Below are 20,968 nucleotides of genomic sequence, written 5' to 3' on the forward strand. Positions count from 1 at the left end.
ATTACGTAGCGCACCGGAGGCTCCGCTTTTATTCTGTTTTCCTTTGGCTTCTGATACGAGGTTGGCGTTTACAGTAAAAACGTGTCAACACCCACCCAGACTTGTCAGCAGAATGTTGGCGCGTCCGTGTTCATCGTCTTCTAAATCCATCTTCAAAAGTGGAACCGGAATAACATCCGGCATAAAAGTAAAGCTCCGAATAAACTTCCACAAATGGTGGTCATCGTTTTTACAGAATGTATGCTAATGCTACACTAGCTTGTATTAATAATAGACTTAGCGACTCTAGATTGTCCATAGGTATGAATGTGAGTGTGAATGGTTGTTTGTCTATACGTATGTGCCATGTGATTGGCTGGCCACCAGTCCAGGGAGGGATAGGCTCCAGCATACCCGAGAAAATGTGTTTCAGGTTTTCTGGAACAGATTAATTGGATTGACATGATTTCTTATAAGACTGATTCAGTTAGCATTTTGGCTTCTTAAAAATGCACCACTTCCACACCAAATGCAAGGAGAACCTTTTCTTTCTCATTCGGTGTGGAAGTGGTGCATTTTTGGCTTCTTAAAAATTCACCACTTCCAATGAATGAATGAATGAAACTTAAGTGTTGTAATCAAAGTTGGGGGAAGGACAAGGAAGGTTCTCCTCGCATTTCGTGTGGAAGTGGTGCATTTTTAAGAAGCCAAAAATGCACCACTTCCACACGGAATGAGAAAGAAAAGGTTCTTCTATATGTGCCCTGTGATTGGCTGGCCACCAGTCCAGGGTGTACCCCACCTCTCGCCCGAAGACAGCTGGGATAGGCTCCAGCACCCCCGTGACCTTTGTGAGGATAAGTGGTAGAAAATTAATGAATGAATGAATGCACCACTTCCACACGGAATTAAAGGAGAACCTTTTTTTCTCATTTTTAAGAAGCCAAAAATGCACCACTTCCACACGGAATGAGAAAGAAAAGGTTCTTCTCTCATTCCGTGTGGAAGTGGTGCATTTTTGGCTTAATGAATGAATGAATGCACCACTTCCACACGGAATGAAAGGAGAACCTTTGAGAGAAGAGAGAGAACCTTTGAGATGAGAGAAGAACCTTTTCTTTCTCATTCTGTGTGGAAGTGGTGCATTTTTGGCTTCTTAAAAATGAGAAAAAAAGGTTCTCCTTTCATTCCGTGTGGAAGTGGTGCATTCATTCATTCATTAATTTTCTACCACTTATCCTCACAAAGGTCACGGGGGTGCTGGAGCCTATCCCAGCTGTCTTCGGGCGAGAGGCGGGGTACACCCTGGACTGGTGGCCAGCCAATCACAGGGCACATATAGACAAACAACCATTCACACTCACATTCATACCTATGGACAATTTGGAGTCGCTAATTAACCTAGCATGTTTTTGGAATGTGGGAGGAAACCCGAGTACCCGAAAAAAAACCACATGCACGGGGAGAACATGCTAACTCCACACAGAGATGGGTGGAAGGGTACACTGGTGGGTGGAATTGAACACTGGTTTCGTTTAATTTACTTCTTATTTTCACACTTTTTTGAATGAAAAGTTTATGCCCTACGATTGGCTGTTGACCAGTTTCGGGTGTACCCTGCCAACTTGCAGAGGCTCCAGTACCGCAACCCTAATGAGGATAGATGGTATAGAAAATGGATGGATGGATTAAAAGATAAACACTGCAAAAAAAAAACTGCAAAAAGTCCCAAACCTGCACAATGAAAACTATCTGTAGTACAAGTACCCCAATTTCTAACAGAGTGAGATGTCTCCAGTGAAATGTCAAGGTCATTCAATCAAGAGTTTTCCTATCCATCATCAATATTGTCCCATCAATGTGATTTAGCAACACTCGAATGATTGAATACGTTAACATGCTTTCATCCAAACAGCGAACACGTCTGATTAAAACTGATGAAATCAAACATGGCATTTGCGCCGCCGCCGCCGCCAGGGGAGTCTCTTTGCAAATCATCAGCGTGGCGCCGTGGCGTGAATTAACTTTTGGCCAAGAGTTAATCTGCTTCACTGCCTGGAATCGGAGCGACGGCTTGGATTAGATTGAGAATGAAATGAGAATGGAATGAGAGAGGAACCTTTTCTTTCTCATTCCGTGTGGAAGTGGTGCATTTTTAAGAAGCCAAAAATGCACCACTTCCACACGAAATGCGAGGAGAACCTTTTCTTTCTCCTTTTGTGTGGAAGTGGTGGATTTTTAAGAAGCCAAAAATGCACCACTTCCACACCGAATGAGAGAAGAACCTTTTCTTTCTCATTCGGTGTGGAAGTGGTGAGAGAAGAACCTTTTCTTTCTCATTCGGTGTGAAAGTGGTGCATTTTTGGCTTCTTAAAAATCCACCACTTCCACACAAAATGAGTAAGAAAAGGTTCTCCTCGCATTTCGTGTGGAAGTGGTGAGAAAGAATGAATGAGAAAGAAAAGGTTCCTCTCTCATTCCATTCTCATTTCATTCTCATTCTAGTGTTGTAATCAGAGTTGGGGGAAGGACAAGGAAGGTTCTCCTCTCGGAATGAGAAAGAAAAGGTTCTTCTCTCATTCGGTGTGGAAGTGGTGCATTTTTGGCTTCTTAAAAATTTTTGGCTTCTTAAAAATGCACCACTTCCACAGAGAGAGAAGAACCTTTTCTTTCTCATTCCGAGAGGAGAACCTTCCTTGTCCTTCCCCCAACTCTGATTACAACACTAGAATGAGAATGAAATGAGAATGGAATGAGAGAGGAACCTTTTCTTTCTCATTCATTCTTTCTCACCACTTCCACACGAAATGCGAGGAGAACCTTTTCTTACTCATTTTGTGTGGAAGTGGTGGATTTTTAAGAAGCCAAAAATGCACCACTTCCACATTGAATGAGAGAAGAACCTTTTCTTTCTCATTCCGTGTGGAAGTGGTGCATTTACTTGACTTTACATAACTTGAAATGAAACACACTTATATAGAGTGAACAAAACCAGGTACGGATTGGCTGAGGCGCGTCAAGAAGGCGGGGCTAAAGCTCGGGTCAAAGTACAAATTAGAGGAAATTATCCAACAAAAAATCCGTCTGTTGCTCGTCTTGAGTATTTGCAGCGAGGGAAGACAAGTAAAAAAAAAAAAAAAAAAAAAAAAAAAAGTGAAAGGCCACGGAAGCAGCGGGGCTACCTCGCTCGGCGCTAGCTAATTGCCGTTGACATTTAGGCCGACTTGTTTAAATGAAAAGCGCTCTGATGCACCGAGTACGTTTTGTCTCCTCACAATGGGAGACGCGCACGCCCGGGCAAATACCATTCCTATCCTATAACCGCCGTGTGACGAGCATCTCAATGTCCCGACAAAACGCTCCAATTATCCCGGCTGTTTGCCTTGACAGCACTTTCCAAATATTTCCCCCCCCCAGTGAAGGTTAAGGTCCCCATGACCGAACCTCCGGGTGAACGCCAACCACGGCGGACTTGTTAAGTAGCTGGCGAGCTCATTATCAGGCAACGAGGATGTAAGGTCATTGATTGCATGTTTGTATAATTTAGTCACCATTGATACGACAACGGTAGAAGCGCATGAACACCCGCTCATTTTTTTTTATGCATATTGATTGATTTGCTTTAGCTTCGTTAGCTTCTGATCACGTCTTTTTGGAGCTCCATTTTCCCTCAGGATGAAGTCCAACATTCAAGAGGCAGCGACTACTGATGGAATTCCTAATGCGTGAAAACACGAAGGCTGAGTTTGATGCTCCGATTGGATTTTTGCGTAGTTGCTGCTGACATTTTGGAGGGGGGGGGGGGGGGGGGGACATGCCTCAGAAGTAAAAAAAAACCCAAAAAAAATCATGGTCAGCAAATCTGGTAAGACTTCAGCTCATTTTTAAGTAACGCCACCATTTTGGCTTTTTAGTGAGGACAAGCGTGATAATAATCACAGTTGCTGGTAGCTTGGTACATACACCGACTATACTATACTTATATATATTCATTTATTTTCTACCGCTGGAGCCTATCCCAGCTGTCTGAAGTATGAGAGGAAAACCTTTTCTTTCTCATTCCGTGTGGAAGTGGTGCATTTTTGGCTTCTTAAAAATCCACCACTTCCACACGAAATGAGAGAAGAACCTTTTCCTTCTCATTTCATGTGGAAGTGGAAAAAATCCACCACTTCCACACAGTATGAGAGGAAAACCTTCTTTCTCATTTCGTGTGGAAGTGGTGGATTTTTAAGAAGCCAAAAATGCACCACTTCCACACGGAATGAGAGAAGAACCTTTTCCTTCTCATTCCATGTGTAACTGGTGGATTTTTGGCTTCTTAAAAATGAGAAAGGAAACGTGTGGAAGTGGTGCATTTTTAAGAAGCCAAAAAACACTGAATGAGAGGAGAACCTTTTCTTACTATTTTTCTATACTATACTTATATATATTCATTTATTTTCTACCGCTGGAGCCTATCCCAGCTGTCTTCGGGTGAGAGGTGAGAGGGCAAGAGGCCAAAAATGCATTCTGTGTGGAAGTGGTGCATTTTCGGCTTCTTAAAGATGCACCACTTCCACACAGTATGAGAGGAAAACCTTTTCTTTCTTCATTCCATGTGGAAGTGGTGCATTTTTAAGAAGCCAAAAATGCACAAAAATGCATTTTTAAGACGCCAAAAATGCACCACAAGAAAAGGTTCTCCTCACATTCCGTGTGGAAGTGGTGCATTTTTAAGAAGCCAAAAATGCAGCACTTCCACACGGGATGAGAAGAGAACCTTTTCTTCCTCTTCCTGGAAGTGGTGCATTTTTGGCTTCTTAAAAATCCACCCCTTCCACACGGAATGAGAGAAGGGGTGGAATTGAACTTGGGTCTTCTAGCTGTGAGGCCTGTGCGCTAACCACTTGTAAATACACCAATTCAAACAACAATTTAGCAACCAGTCCATACAAAACAATGGCATTAACAGCTGTGGCTGTAGGCAACCTCCTGGTGTAGTTTCTAAACTCCACAGTGGTCAGCAAAAAATGTTGTGGTATTCATGCTGGCTGAGCAGTTCCAACAATGGTTGTGGTACTGCTGTGTTGTACAATGTACTACACTAAGGTACTAACAGAAATATAACATCTTCCTTGCAAAAATCATTAATTAATCATTAAAATTGAATTAACTTGTACAAAATGAAATGAGGTATAATGAGGTTTGGTATTTTGGCCTCATCTGCGTCCTCTGTGTGCTCTTGGCAAACAAAGGCCTTGGCTGTAATTATTTATGGTATTATAATATACAGCAATAATAATAATTCATCCCTGCTGTTTGAGGCTCAGGCTAACCCTAGTATAGGATATCTATATCTCAGATTGACATGGAGATGCTACCTGTAGCTTATATGCCTCACATTCTACAGTTGTCCTGCCCGTGGCCTCCAGGGGGAGGGGAGGAGGAAAAAAAATTAACATGGACAAACGTTGAAGTCCCTGCAGCGTGTTAACGTCCAGCCGAGATGGGAATGTGTAATATGGTGACATTTTGCTCCCAGCCAAACTGCAGAGTGTCTCATTTTCAGGCCGGATGAGGTTGACAGCATGCCTGGAATATTCTACGGGACATTTAAAAAAAAGAAAAAAGTTTGCATGCTGAGTAGAAAAGAGGACAGGGACACAGATGGTATTCTGGAGAATAGACATTTTCCATCCATACCAAGGACATATGCTACAAATGCTATATATGCTATAAATGTATTGAAATCATAAGGCACATTTAAGTGTAATTTATGTGCCGGGCCAAGTGTCCTGGTTTCGGGTAACTAAAATATATTCACCCTACAAGACAGGCACCATTTTGTACGCTAAATGGGAAATGTATGCAAACCGAGGCAGTGTAAACTGAAAAATATGCAAACCGAGGTAAAACATCATCGTCAACATCATCAAAGTAACACACAGTTGTGTTTGTTGTCAGCAAATAATAAAGTTTAGCTACTAATGTTAGCTATCATCGAATGTCGCCACCACCGGCCATATTTCTTGAATCATGATTAGGAGTGCATGAGAAAGTGGAAAGTCTACAAAAGCTCTCTATGACCACATGCTCCTTTCCTAGCAAACTTTATACCACATGACAGCAGCAACAGAACCAATGTTGTAGCTGCGGTAAGGAGCTAACAACTAGCAAGCTTTATACCACGACAGCAATAACAGAACCAATGTTGTAGCTGTAGGAAGGCGCCAACAACTATCAAGATTTATAGCATATGACAGCAGCAACAGAACCAATGTTGTAGCTGTAGGAAGGAGCCAACTACTAAGTGTTTTATACCACATTACAGCAGCAACAGAACCAATGTTGTAGCTATGGTAAGGAGTCAACTACTGGCAAGATTTATACCACATCACAGCAGTAACAGAACCAATGTTGTAGTTGTGGTACGGAGCCAAAAACTAGCAAGCTTTATACCACGACAGCAGTAACAGAGCCAATGTTGTAGCTATGGTAAGGAGCCAACTACTAGCAAGCTTTATATCACATGGTAGCAATAACAGAACCAATGTTGTAGCTGTGGTAAGGAGTCAACTACTTGCAAGCTTTATACCACGACAGCAGTAACAGAGCCAATGTTGTAGCTATGGTAAGGAGCCAACTACTAGCAATCTTTATGTCACATTACAGCAATAACAGAACCAATGTTGTAGCTGTGGTAAGGAGCCAACAACTAGCAAGCTTTATATCACATGACAGAAATAACAGAACCAATGTTGTAGCTGTAGGAAGGCGCCAACAACTATCAAGCTTTATATTACATGACAGCAGAAACAGAACCAATATTGTAGCTGTGGTAAGGAGCTAACGACTAGCAAGCTTTATACCACAACAGCAAAAACAGAACCAATGTTGCAGCTGTAGGAAGGAGCCAATAACTAGCAAGCTTTATATCATACGACAGCAATAACAGAACCAATATTGTAGCTGTGATGAGGAGCTAACGACTAGCAAGCTTTATACCACGACAGCAGTAACAGAACCAATGTTGTAGCTGTAGGAAGGAGCCAACAGTTATCAAGCTTTATACTAAATGACAGCAGCAACAGAACCAATGTTGTAGCTCGGGTAAGGAGCCAACTACTAGCAAGCATTAACACAATACCTCTTCACTGTAAACAACAATACGACAAAAGTAACATGCATGGGTCACCAACATTTTAAAGCGCATGTAGAGATAAATAACTACTCGTGATCCTTCAAATGCTATGATCTTGAATAGAATAGTGGACTAGAAGCATTCATTGGAGCATTAAGAGTACTTGCCTCATGCTGCTCCTATTAAAATAAAATAAAATAAATAAAAAATAATAAAAAAAAAGAGTAATGATCTATTTTATACTCAAGGTTAATGACTAGAAAACACATCATTTTGGTCCCTAAACAGGACAGATTCTTGAACAAACAACCGTTTATGAATTCAAATCCCACATGGATCCACCACCAACTAAAGCAATCTATTATTGAAGCCCTATGGAGTTTCTATTTTTTTGGGGGGGGGGGGGGGGGCGAATTTTTTTCCACATTCATAATTTACATTTAAATCCTTCTCGGTCCTCGTTCCATATTCCCATCTCATTTACTGTCATCCGACATGCCGCCTTTATCCCCCAGGAATCTACTATCAATTGATGTTCTTATCTGGGATTCGATCAGAGGGAAGAGGGTGGGGTGGGTGCTTGGCCGTGGCCATGGCAACACGCTGTATAATGAATTTGGACCATCACCACTCCACTCCCCCCCCTGCTCTTCTAGTGTAAGATTGAGATCAGACTCTGTTTGGTGGTTGCGTGGATGCCATGGCAACGCAGCGGCAACGAGGAAGCAGGCGAGGGGTGGCGACAAACGGACGCTTGCACGTACTGATGGAATAGCTTCACTTTGACACCGACTGGACTCCATCCCGACACTTCCTCCGCACGTCTGAGTGTCTGTCAGAGATAGCGTGGCTGTGGGATAGAAGCATGACAAAAAAGGAGGAGGGGTCGGGATTCGGTTGGCTTTCGGTCCGGGAATGGCCTTCAATCATTTCAATCATCACACGGCCCCGCATCGCAACTCACAGCACAAAAGGTGGAGCGATGCTCTGCACGAACACGATGGCGTCTTTCGCGGTCATTTGTCCGACTTTTTGCCAGGTAGACAGAAGCGGAAAAAGCGGGATGAGATTTATTTGTTTTGCTTCCAGAAGGAATACAGTTGGAAAATGTAGCAAAAGTTACCCAGCAACCACTCATACTCATCCATTTCAGGAAAATGAACTGGATCGGGCTGCACAGTGGACAAGTGGTTAGCGCACATGACTCACAGCTAAGACACCCGAGTTCAATTAATTTTTTACTTAAAAAAACATTATTACATAATGATGCTAGAGCCAATCCCAGCAGATCCAACCATGGTTTATTTTTATATTACATGACAGCAATAACAGAACCAATGTTGTAGCTGTAGGAAGGCGCCAACAACTATCAAGCTTTATATTACATGACAGCAGAAACAGAACCAATATTGTAGCTGTGGTAAGGAGCTAACGACTAGCAAGCTTTATACCACGACAGCAAAAACAGAACCAATGTTGCAGCTGTAGGAAGGAGCCAATAACTAGCAAGCTTTATATCATACGACAGCAATAACAGAACCAATATTGTAGCTGTGATGAGGAGCTAACGACTAGCAAGCTTTATACCACGACAGCAGTAACAGAACCAATGTTGTAGCTGTAGGAAGGAGCCAACAGTTATCAAGCTTTATACTAAATGACAGCAGCATTATTACCTAATTATGCTGGAGCTTATCCCAACATATCCAACCATGGTTTATTTTTTGACTTAAAAAAACATTATTACCTAATTATGCTGGAGCTTATCCCAGCATATCCAACCATGGTTTATTTTTTTTTACTTAAAAAAACATTACCTAATTATGCTGGAGCTTATCCCAGCATATCCAACCATGGTTTATTTTTTTTACTTAAAAAAACATTATTACATAATTATGCTGGAGCTTATCCCAACATATCCAACCATGTTTTTTTTTACTTAAAAAAACATTATTACATAATTATGCTAGAGCTTATCCCAGCATATCCAACCATGTTTTTTTTTTTTACTGAAAAAAACATTATTACCTAATTATGCTGGAGCTTATCCCAGCATATCCAACCATGGTTTATTTTTTTAATTAAAAAAACATTATTACATAATTATGCTAGAGCTTATCCCAGCATATCCAACCATGGTTTATTTTTTTACTTAAAAAAACATTACATAATTATGCTGGAGCGTATCCCAGCATATCCAACCATGTTTTTTTTTACTTAAAAAAACATTACATAATTATGCTAGAGCCTATCCCAGCATATCCAACCATGGACTGGTTGTCAATGTTATTTTTATTATTCAAATTCATTCATTCATTCATTTTCTACCGCTTTTTCCTCACGAGGGTCGCGGGGGTGCTGGAGCCTATCCCAGCTGTCTTGGGGCGAGAGGCGGGGTACACCTCGCCAGCCAATCACAGGGCACATATAGACAAACAACCATTCACACTCACATTCATACCTATGGACAATTTGGAGTCGCTAATTAACCTAGCATGTTTTTGGAATGTGGGAGGAAACCGGAGTACCCGGAGAAAACCCACGCAAGCACGGGGAGAACATGCAAACTCCAAACAGAGATGCCCGAGAGTGGAATTGAACCCTGGTCTCCTAGCTGTGAGGTCTGCGCACTAACCACTCGACCGCCGTGCCGCCGCATTATTCAAATTAGTTTCTGATTTTATTTCTGCTTGAGTAACCAAATATGGTTCCCAGCCCGATAAAGCACCGCGGAAAAATCCAACATTGACCAAAGAATAAGTAAAAAGTAGATAAGGCGTGACTCGGTTCAGATTTATCTTGATTTATGGTCGCCACCCTTTGCCGCGACGTGAGTTTGAACCGCCTCCTCCGGCACGTATGCTAATTTTAATCAGCATAAATCCCCAAAGCCGCCCGCTGATGCGCGGCATCCTCAGGTTAACCTCTGCTGGCGTTCGGCTTCCGTTGTGAGCGGCAACCAAGAAAAAGACATGCATTGGGGGGGGGGGGGGGGGGGGGGGTGCGTACTGAGAAACCATAATGAAAAACAAATAGAACGTCTCGGTGATAACACCCCACACTTAAATGTCACTCAATTTTCTGCTCCACTGGGAGGAACAGCGCAACATAAATACGTAATATGACACACAAATGTGATTGCAGGCAGCCATCTTTTTTTGGGTGGAGGTTAAATGTTTCATTAATAAGATTTTTTTTTTTAATTATTATAATAGAGTTACTATAATCCCTGGTTTGTTGTGGTTAACTGCTTCCAGACCCAACATCATTAGAGCCCTCTAGACATGAAATAACACCCCTATAGTCACCTGCATAGTCGTTTCATTGTTTCTTTACACACTTTTTTTGCCCCCGTGCTAGGAACCAGGAAGTGGTTCAGACTTCAGTGTTACCTTGTTAAAATGTTGTAAACGTTCAGTAGCCCGAACATTACTGACACATTGAACATTACTGGTGCATTTTTGGCTTGTTAAAAATGCACCACTTCCACACGGAATACGAGGAGAACCTTTTCTTTCTCATTTTGTGTGGAAGTGGTGCATTTTTGGCTTCTTAGAAATGCATTTGGTAAAACATTGACCCTTCTGGGCGTCGTTATGATTGAATAAGATGTACAAGCAGTTACAAGAAGGTTCTCCTCTCATTCCGTGTGGAAGTGGTGCATTTTTAAGAAGCCAAAAGTGTTGTAATCAGATTTGGGGGAAGGACAAGGGAGGTTCTCCTCTCATTCCGTGTGGAAGTGGTGCATTTTTAAGAAGCCAAACATTTTTAAGAAGCCAAAAATGCACCACTTCCACACGGAATACGAGGAGAACCTTTTCTTTCTATTTTGTGTGGAAGTGGTGCATTTTTGGCTTCTTAGAAATGCATTTGGTAAAACATTGACCCTTCTGGGCGTCGTTATGATTGAATAAGATGTACAAGCAGTTACAAGAAGGTTCTCCTCTCATTCCGTGTGGAAGTGGTGCATTTTTAAGAAGCCAAAAATGCACCACTTTTTCACTTAAAAAACATAACATATTGATGCTAGAGCCTATCCCAGCATATACATTCGGAGACCGTCAACTATTTTTTTTTTTTGTCTTTTGGCTTACAACAGAAGCCAAAAGTGTTGTAATCAGATTTGGGGGAAGGACAAGGGAGGTTCTCCTCTCATTCCATGTGGAAGTGGTGCATTTTTAAGAAGCCAAAAATGTTTTTTTTGGTAAAACATTGACCCTTCTGGGCGTCGTTATTTTATTTTTTTTTTTTCCCGCTTTATTTGGGCAAATATATGAACATTATGTTATGATTGAACAAGATGTACAAGCAGTTACAAGAAGCTTCTCCTCTCATTCCGTGTGGAAGTGGTGCATTTTTAAGAAGCCAAAAGTGTTGTAATCAGATTTGGGGGAAGGACAAGGGAGGTTCTCCTCTCATTCCGTGTGGAAGTGGTGCATTTTTGGCTTCTTAAAAATGCACCACTTCCACACGGAATGAGAGGAGAACCACTTTAGCAAACTGTGCATCAGGAAGTTTAGGCTGTCTGTCAGGCGACTGATTCACAAGTTGGCATTCAGAAGACAGAGGCTGGGCGTTGACAACATCAGGTGTACCAGCTGTACCTCCGTGTGGAAGTGGTGCATTTTTGGCTTCTTAAAAATGCACCACTTCCACACGGAATGAGAGGAGAACCTTCCTTGTCCTCTCATTCCGTGTGGAAGTGGTGCATTTTTAAGAAGCCAAAAATGCACCACTTCCACACGGAATGAGAGGAGAACCTTCCTTGTCCTTCCCCCAAATCTGATTACAACACTTTTGGCTTCTTAAAAATGCACCACTTCCACACGGAATGAGAGGAGAACCTACTTGTAACTGTACATCTTATTCAATCATAACGACGCCCAGAAGGGTCAATGTTTTACCAAAAAAAACATTTTTGGCTTCTTAAAAATGCACCACTTCCACATGGAATGAGAGGAGAACCTCCCTTGTCCTTCCCCCAAATCTGATTACAACACTTTTGGCTTCTGTTGTAAGCCAAAAGACAAAAAAAAATAAACTAGTTGACGGTCTCTGAATGTATATGCTGGGATAGGCTCTAGCATAAATATGTTATAATGTTTTTTAAGTAAAAAATAAATAAATACCTGCATTACGTTTAAATATTTTAAAAAAGTTTGCCTGCCCTTTCCACTACAAAAAAAAAAATCAGAGCGTAAATTAAAAAAAAAGGTATTTGATGTACTGGTGATGTGTTCAATGTCGCCAACATCATCATCTGGAGGCCATCGTGCATCACGCTGATGTAAATGTGCTTTACTTTGGCTCTCAGCATACTAATGAAATGGAAATGTCTCCACAGAGAAGACTCAAATGGGGCATGTATGATGTCCTGGAAGAAATACGTTCAATAAATGAATCCTCTATTGATGACGACGAATCCAAAGATCGTTTTACGCATTTAATAAAATACTTAACTTTTTTTTTAATTGTTTCTTTGATAGCACCGGGTTACAATAAGAGTATTATTTCAATAGCGAAGATAAAAAAAAATGGCGGCCTGAGGAGGGGATGAGAGTGTGGACGAGAAGAGTGGCGCTAATGTGAGTTCTTAGTGTGTAAGCTGCCTCTGATTAAACAATGATTTATAGCCCTGCTGGAGCCTACCACGCAGTCCTTCTCCTCCATGGAAACTGAGCATCTTAGCGGAGAGGATCCTGGTTGGACTAAGTCTCTGTGATACCACAAAGAACACAAAGATGGCGGCTTCATGGCACTCATATTCGACTAGCATCAGACCGGCCGTCTTTTACTCAACGGCAGAGAGCTCCTGTCATTGTACTGCGTTCAGTTTACTAAACTTACTCCCCCCCCCCCCGCCCCGCTTTACACCGCCGCAGCGTGTCGTGTTCCTTCCATCGCCGTAGCTCGTGTTTATCCAATTACATTAATTAGAATACTGTGTTTACACGACCTCCCGCGCCTGTGAAAATAATTACACAGTCCGCTGTCGCCACCGTGACGCTAACTGAGCTGCAAACAGTAACATAAAATAAGCCATCCAAAATCAAACTTAATAACCAAACATTAACAAGAAAGTAAGGACCGTAAATGCTTATTAGTACATCATAGCAATATCAATATAAAATAAATATGGATGTAATTGTAATGAAATACAATTTTTAGTAGTAGTAGTGTACATATATACAGTAATGTACAGTATATTGTGTCTCTTTTTAAATGCATGCACTGACCTGCAGTGTGTTTAGGCTTTGAGTGGGCCGCCCTCTAGTGGACAAACGCTGAATCCTCCTGGAAGAAGGCAGAAAGCAGACTATTTAATGTGATATAATGTAATGTAACATAAAGCATATACTAACATATGCATACATAACATACATGTACACTATAGGTGCTATATGTAGTGTGATGTGAAAACGGTAGGTGAATTAAATGTGTACTTGAAGTAATAACTATAAATGATTCACAGAATGGCGAAAAAAGCTGACAGTACACGTAATGCCCACTAGAGGTCACTGTTTCTCCCACTTCTAATACATTTGTTTATAAAACTGATTATACTGGATTTTTCAAAGCACAAAACTTATTTTAGTCCAGGGGTGGGCAAACTTTTTGACTCGCGGGCCGCATTGATATGACAAAATTTACGGGGGGGGGCAGACTATATATTTTACACGTAACAGTCCACCTGGTATTATTGTATCTGTAAAATTGTCATGCAATCTGCTATTATTATTTATTATTTTATATTTATATTTAAATATTTTAAAAATAATAAAATATTATAATAATTACAATAAAATTAAAATAATAATTATTATATTATTATTATGTAAAATATGCAAATATAGCAATAATATTATATATAATTAATATAATAATTAGCATGAATATAATAATTATAATAATCATAATAGTTCTAATTATTATTATTATGTGCTTGTGTCCCTTTTTTCAGGAGCACTTTGTAAACAACAGACCATGTCAAAAAACGAAATTGATAAAACCATCAAAAGGTTGGCTCAGGCCATGATGCCAGGTTGTATGTTGAGTTTAAATGAAATACTTTGGAAAGATTGGGCGGGCCGTATTCAAACACTTGGCGGGCCGGATGTGGCCCCCGGGCCGTAGTTTGCCCACCCCTGTTTTAGTCTGTTAAAACGTTAAAATTTGAGATTTTATTTTATTTTATATTATATTTTATATTATATTTTTCATTTTGATTCGATCTTTTAACCTTTATCCTTGAAATAGAAATGACAACAGGGGTCTTGATATTGGCTGTCAATGAGGCAGACCATCCACAGGGGGGCAGCATATTACCATAAAGACTCAAGTCAAGTTCAAGTTACAAACAATTTACATATATATATATATATATATATATATATGTAAATAAAACTCCATTGTCGCGACCACGTGCACATCAGTCAATAGCGATACATGCTAGCATGCCATTACACTACGACGCTCGCAGACTGGGACTCGCCATCAAAGGGGCTGCAAAGTCACGCGTTGCTCTTTTCACCGAGCAAACATCAGTCGCCCTTTGAGTCTTCGAATAATGAATGCGAAGAGGCTTAATGGAGTGTTTAAACGAGCCGTTAGAATAAATGCTTGGGTCTTGTGAACAAATACAAGGATTTGTGTAATGGGAAGACCCGAAATCCTGTCACAATCACGTCATCCATTCATTCATTCATTCATGACCAGAGGCCGAAGTACTTGATGTCAAGGACATCAAGGATCTGATTAAATACTAAAGAACCAGACTAACATAGAAAAGGAATACAAGTGATGAAATTGTTCTTGGTTTAGGTCACTAATAAAGAAAAGTTATAGTTTCCGTTTATGCAAAATACGCCAAAAACGATATGACTATATGATATATCTATAGAGGTTTGACATACAATGTACTTTCACTCACAAAATAAATGCATTCATGTAGAGAAATTTCATGAAATTTACTTTTGCATCAGTTTCTTTGGAAACTACAAGGCAGATATTTATAAGCAGCTGGTGGAAAACATCCTGAATCTGTGTCTTCCTGCCTTGTTGTCCATGTTTTTTTGCATTCTGGTATTGCCACATAGTGTCTTAGCTGGGGTGCTGGAGCCTATCCCAGCTGTCTTCGGGCGAGAGGCGGGGTACACCCTGGACTGGTGGCCAGCCAATCACAGGGCACATATACACAAACAACCATTCACACTCACATTCATACCTATGGACAATTTGGAGTCGCTAATTAACCTAGCATGTTTTTGGAATGTGGGAGGAAACCGGAGTACCCGGAGAAAACCCACGCATGCACAAGGAGAACATGCAAACTCCACACAGAGATAACCGAGGGCGGAATTGAGCTCAGGTCTCCTATTTGTGAAGCCTGTGTGCTAACCACTCAACACCGTGCAGCCCCTAAAAGGTTTTATTTCTTTTTGTTGACAAATTTGGGTAATAAGAGTTTAAAAGTCAATATAGGGGTGTTATTTCATGTCTAGAGGGCTCTAATAATGCTTAAATATTCATTCATTTTCTACCGCTTATCTACACGAGGGTCGCAGGGGGTGCTGGAGCCTATCCCAGCTGCATTCGGGTGAGAGAGGTGTGCACCCTGGACTGGTGGCCAGCCAATCACAGGGCACATATGTATAGACAAACAACCATTCACACTCACATTCATACCTATGGACAATTTGGAGTCGCTAATTAACCTAGCATGTTTTTGGAATGTGGGAGGACACCGGAGTACCCGGAGAAAACTCCACACAGCGATAGCCGAGGGTGGAATTGAATCCGGGTCTCCTAGCTGTGAGGTCTGTGTGCTAACCACACGACCACTGTGCAGCCCCTTTACCAAGAATAAAGTACATAAAAGTCAGAGAATCATCATTTTGTATTGGAATAGCGACACCAGTTATAAAACTGGTTTTGGATCAGATTCTGGAATGGCCTTCCCAAACCCTACTAGAAGATGGACTGGTCTTGGACCTTTGGACCATTTGGACCTTAAAAGCTGTGTCCAAACTTTACCAATTTTGTGGTAAAATAACACATAACGAGTACACGTACAGTAAATGCGTATATTAATAAAGAGCCTTTGGATGTTTTCATCGTTTTTTTGGTCGATGGGAAGGATGCCGGCGAGAGTACGCCACAAAATAGTTTGAAAAGAACGCTAGCAAATTAAATTCTCTCCTCTGCTTGCTGATGTCGCGTATCGACGGCCATTTTGGTCGATATTAACTGCGAGAATAAAAGACAAAAAAAAATAAATAAAATAGTTGACGGTCTCCGAATGGACCCCATCGCTTTTCATTTCATCTATTTGTCATTGTCCGTCATCCGGCTGACATTGTCCGCTGATCAATAAGCACGCTAGCCAAGTCGTCAACATGACTAATGTGCTAATTTAGGACCTTTAGCAGTTATTGATTATGAATTTGCCCGTGCCCTTGAACTTCCCCTACCCTTTGCACTTAACTTGTTTATATGCAAAGACCAGCCTAACGCGTCTTTATCACAACAAGCGCGTATAACTGTATAGGTCACCATTACAGCCACCACCGTGCACGTCCCTCACAGGGAGGGGGGGCACTGCCCTTTAAAACAAAGCCGGTAAAGCATAACAAAGAGGAGGTAATTACAGCAATCTGTTAGCCGACCTGCCGAATATGATGCCGGGTGCCAATGGAGGGGGGGGCATTTTTGAAGAAAACTGGCACTCATGCAGGAATTACGTGCAAGTCTCACGGGGTAAACAAGCCAGTGCACATTCATTAAGGGGCTCTCCAGCGAAGGCCTCAAATGTGCACTGACCAGCTGGGGACAAATGGGAAGCATTTCCCGCTATGAATTGAAGCCATTTATCACCACCGAGGGTCGCTTCTTTGTCATAGCAACAAGCACCGGCGGAGGGCATGAAACCACACAATATGTGGACAGATGAGTCCTACTAACTCATTTGGAAATTATTTCAAAGTCATTTTGGTTCGGGTATATATTTTTTTAATTGTTACATACGTTTTTTTGTCACATTTATAATATATAAAATAATAATAATTTCCTAACTATTTCAGTTTACCATATTTTCACTATTGTCATCCAGTGTCAATTATTTAAAAAAATATTTAAAAAATTATTTAATCATTAAAAACACAGATCATACGAAAACAACACTGTTTTCCAAAAATAATATTAATAAAAAATTTATGTAAAGATTGTACAATTTTTGCCAACATTCCTTTAATTTTCTGAGAGTTGTTTACTTCTTAATATTATAATATATATAATAAAATATTTAAATAATAATATATATATATATAATATATACATATAATAATAACAATAATATTTAATAATAATATAAAAAAATTTAAAAAAAATAAATGTAATCATTTAATTTAATAATAATAATATTATTATTAAATATAATAAAACAATAATAATAATAATATATTGTATATATATAATACAATATAATATTAAAATTATCATATAAAACAAAATAATATTTTATATATAATATTATAAGTTCAAGAATATTATATTTAAGAATAATAAACAAATAAATAGTAATATATAAAAATATAAAAATAAATTTAATAATTTAATTTAATAATTATAATAATAATATTATTAAATATAATAATAATAATAATAATAATAATAATAATAATACATTTATGTATATGTATAATATAATACAATATAATATTGAAATTATAATATTATAATAAAATAAAATTATATTTTATATATATAATATTATAATTTTAAGAATATTATATTAAGGGTGTTTTAGCCAAAGTTTATACAATATACATACTATTTATAAATATATATAATATATACACACATAAGTACATATATGAGGTATATAAATCAGTGTCATGTTGTTCAGCAGTACATTAACCATTATACATAAAATATTTTTCCCCCCTTTACCTGCATTTATTAACCTACTCTTTACTTCATTTCTTTCTTCATTATTCCGTGATTTTATTTGATCTGCTTATTAAACCATTTGCATGGCGCCTATCTTGTCAAGTAACTAAAATTATTATTATTATAAAGGCTCCAGTTTAATATAAGCACACTGCAAAATAATGAGCACAACGCATTCATTCGATGCCCAAAGCCCGCTGATCAGGCCAATTAGGGCCAATTAAATGAACCACCGCGAGCCGCCGTGTAGCCACCTACGCGACACAGCGCGATCGGACTGTGTTCCAGATCCCACTTTTCCAACCAATTGCACCATGTTAACGGGTGCGTCAAACCACAGCGGGGATTTCTCTTACCGGCTGCCTCTTCAGTGTTGTATAGCTCCAGTTTTTGCGCAAGGTTGGGTGCGCAGCTCTGACAGAGTCTGCAGAGCCTTACCTGCTAAAAGGGAAGTGCTCTCTAATGCAGACGGCCCAGGTGCGCTTGGAGCTGATCCCCACTTCCGGTTCAGATTTTTATCCACCTTAATTTAGCGAAATAATATGATAATTGCAAAGAAAATTCGTTATTTGCTTAATGAGGGCTATGAAAAGTATTTTTATTTTTATGTTCATCTTATGGGCGGCATGGCGGACGAGTGGTTAGTACACAGACCTCACAGCTAGGAGACCAGGGTTCAATTCCACCCTCGGCCATCTCTGTGTGGAGTTTGCATGTTCTCCCCGTGCATGCGTGGGTTTTCTCCGGGTACTCCGGTTTCCTCCCTGGTGGTGTTTAAAATCTGCATATAACTCGCTAATGCTAATCGCTAGCGTGCATATGGGATTTCCCATGTCAATTAGCATCGAGCTAGCACATTTGTTTGAAAGAATTTTGTTTATGTTGAATGTCAGATATATTATTTGTGTGTTTACAATATTCCTCTCGGCGGCATGGTGGTCGAGTGGTTAGCGCTCAGACCTCACAGCTAGGAGACCAGGGTTCAATTCCACCCTCGGCCATCTCTATGTGGAGTTTGCATGTTCTCCCCGTGCATGCGTGGGTTTTCTCCGGGTACTCCGGTTTCCTCCCACATTCCAAAAACATGCTAGGTTAATTAGCGACTCCAAATTGTCCATAGGTATGAATGTGAGTGTGAATGGTTGTTTGTCTATATGTGCCCTGTGATTGGCTGGCCACCAGTCCAGGGTGTACCCCGCCTCTCGCCCGAAGACTGCTGGGATAGGCTCCAGCACCCCCGCCACCCTCTTGAGGATAAGCGGTGGAAAACTAATAAATTAAACTTAAGTAGTGTAATCGGAGTTGGAGGAAGGACAAGGAAGGGTTCTCCTCTCATTCCGTGTGGAAGTGGTGCATTTTTAAGAAGCCAAAAATGCACCACTTTTTTGGCTTCTTAAAAGGAAGGGTTCTCCTCTCATTCCGTGTGGAAGTGGTGCATTTTTAAGAAGCCAAAAATGCACCACTTTTTTGACTTCTTAAAAGGAAGGGTTCTCCTCTCATTCTGTGTGGAAGTGGTGCATTTTTAAGAAGACAGAAATGCACCACTTTTTTGGGCTTGATGTGTGCCCTGTGATTGGCTGGCCACCAGTCCAGGGTGTACCCCACTTCTCACCTGAAGACAGCTGGGATAGGCTCCAGCACCCCCTGCGACCCTCGTGAGGAAAAGCGGTAGAAAATGAATGAATGAATGAATGTTCGTTTTATGTAAATTATTTTGGACTTATTTTGACTTGACAACAAGCATGCATTTGTCTCCTAGCTTTGTGTGTTGTGTTGTTGGAGTCACTCAGGTTCCTCCTAAGTGATTACAATCCCCAGTCACGTCTTGGCCTTGGTGAGTAAAAATTAAGTGAAGATGTCAGAAAGAGCTCATGTAGCGAGCCAGCGGCCGGGTCAGAGGTCACGGCGAGCAGATAAGACGGGAATGTGCAGTTGCGGGGATTGTGAACACGCGATGGACTCTCCATGGCAAATGTGTTCAACACTGAAAGATGAAAGCTGCACACGAAAAATGCGCTATAAAAAAAAACAAACATACAGTAATCCCTCGTTTATCACTGGTAATTGGTTGGAACATGATTAAAGCCCTCGAGACATGAAATAACACCCCTATAGTCACCTTTACACTTGCATTACCCAATAAAGTTGACGTAATATTAAAAAAATTAAAATGTTCTTAAGGGTTAGCCCCCCAAATAATGTAATATTTATGATTGATTTGTTTTTACAAATATTTTTTATATAATTTTATATAATTATATATATTTACTAAATAATACTAATAAAAAAATACTAAATAATATAACAAAAGCAGGCTCATAAGAAAGCCAATAAGCAGGATAATACTAGCCTACTACTAGTAATTTAATATTTGATTGATTTTTTTTACAAATATGTTTTATATAATTTTATATATTATATATATTTACTAAATAATACTAATAAAAATACTAAAGAATATAACAAAAGCAGGCTAATAAGAAAACCAATAAGCAGGATAATACTAGTCTACTACTACTAGTAATTTAATATTCATGATTGACTTTTTTTAACAAATATTTGTTATATAATTTTATATAATTATATATTTACTAAATAATACTAATAAAAAAATACTAAATATAACAAAAGCAGTCTAAATAAGAAAGCCAATAAGCAGGATAATACTAGCCCTACTACTACTACTACTACTAGTAATTTAATATTTATGATTGATTTTTTTACAAATATTTGTAATATAATTTTATATAATTATATATATTTATTAAATAATACTAATAAAAAATACTAAATAATATAACAAAAGCAGGCTAATAAGAAAGCCAATAAGCAGGATAATACTAGCCCTACTACTACTACTACTACTACCAGTAATTTAATATTTATGATTGATTTTTTTTACAAATATTTTTTAATTAT

General features: G+C 39.6%; 1 non-coding gene across 1 annotated transcript in view; it reads right to left on the reverse strand.

The window, feature by feature from the left end:
- Positions 1-20,968, reverse strand: part of LOC131102751 (uncharacterized) — a 108,441-nt gene that overhangs the window by 30,992 nt on the left and 56,481 nt on the right. The window contains exon 2 of the transcript XR_013630004.1: positions 13,339-13,396. This is a non-coding gene — a transcript (uncharacterized LOC131102751). The remainder of the gene's footprint in view (positions 1-13,338; positions 13,397-20,968) is intronic.

The sequence above is a fragment of the Doryrhamphus excisus genome, linkage group LG16 (assembly GCF_037039965.1).
Source record: "Doryrhamphus excisus strain RoL-2023G ecotype Guam linkage group LG16, RoL_Dexc_Guam_v1.1, whole genome shotgun sequence".
NCBI lineage: Eukaryota > Metazoa > Chordata > Actinopteri > Syngnathiformes > Syngnathidae > Doryrhamphus > Doryrhamphus excisus.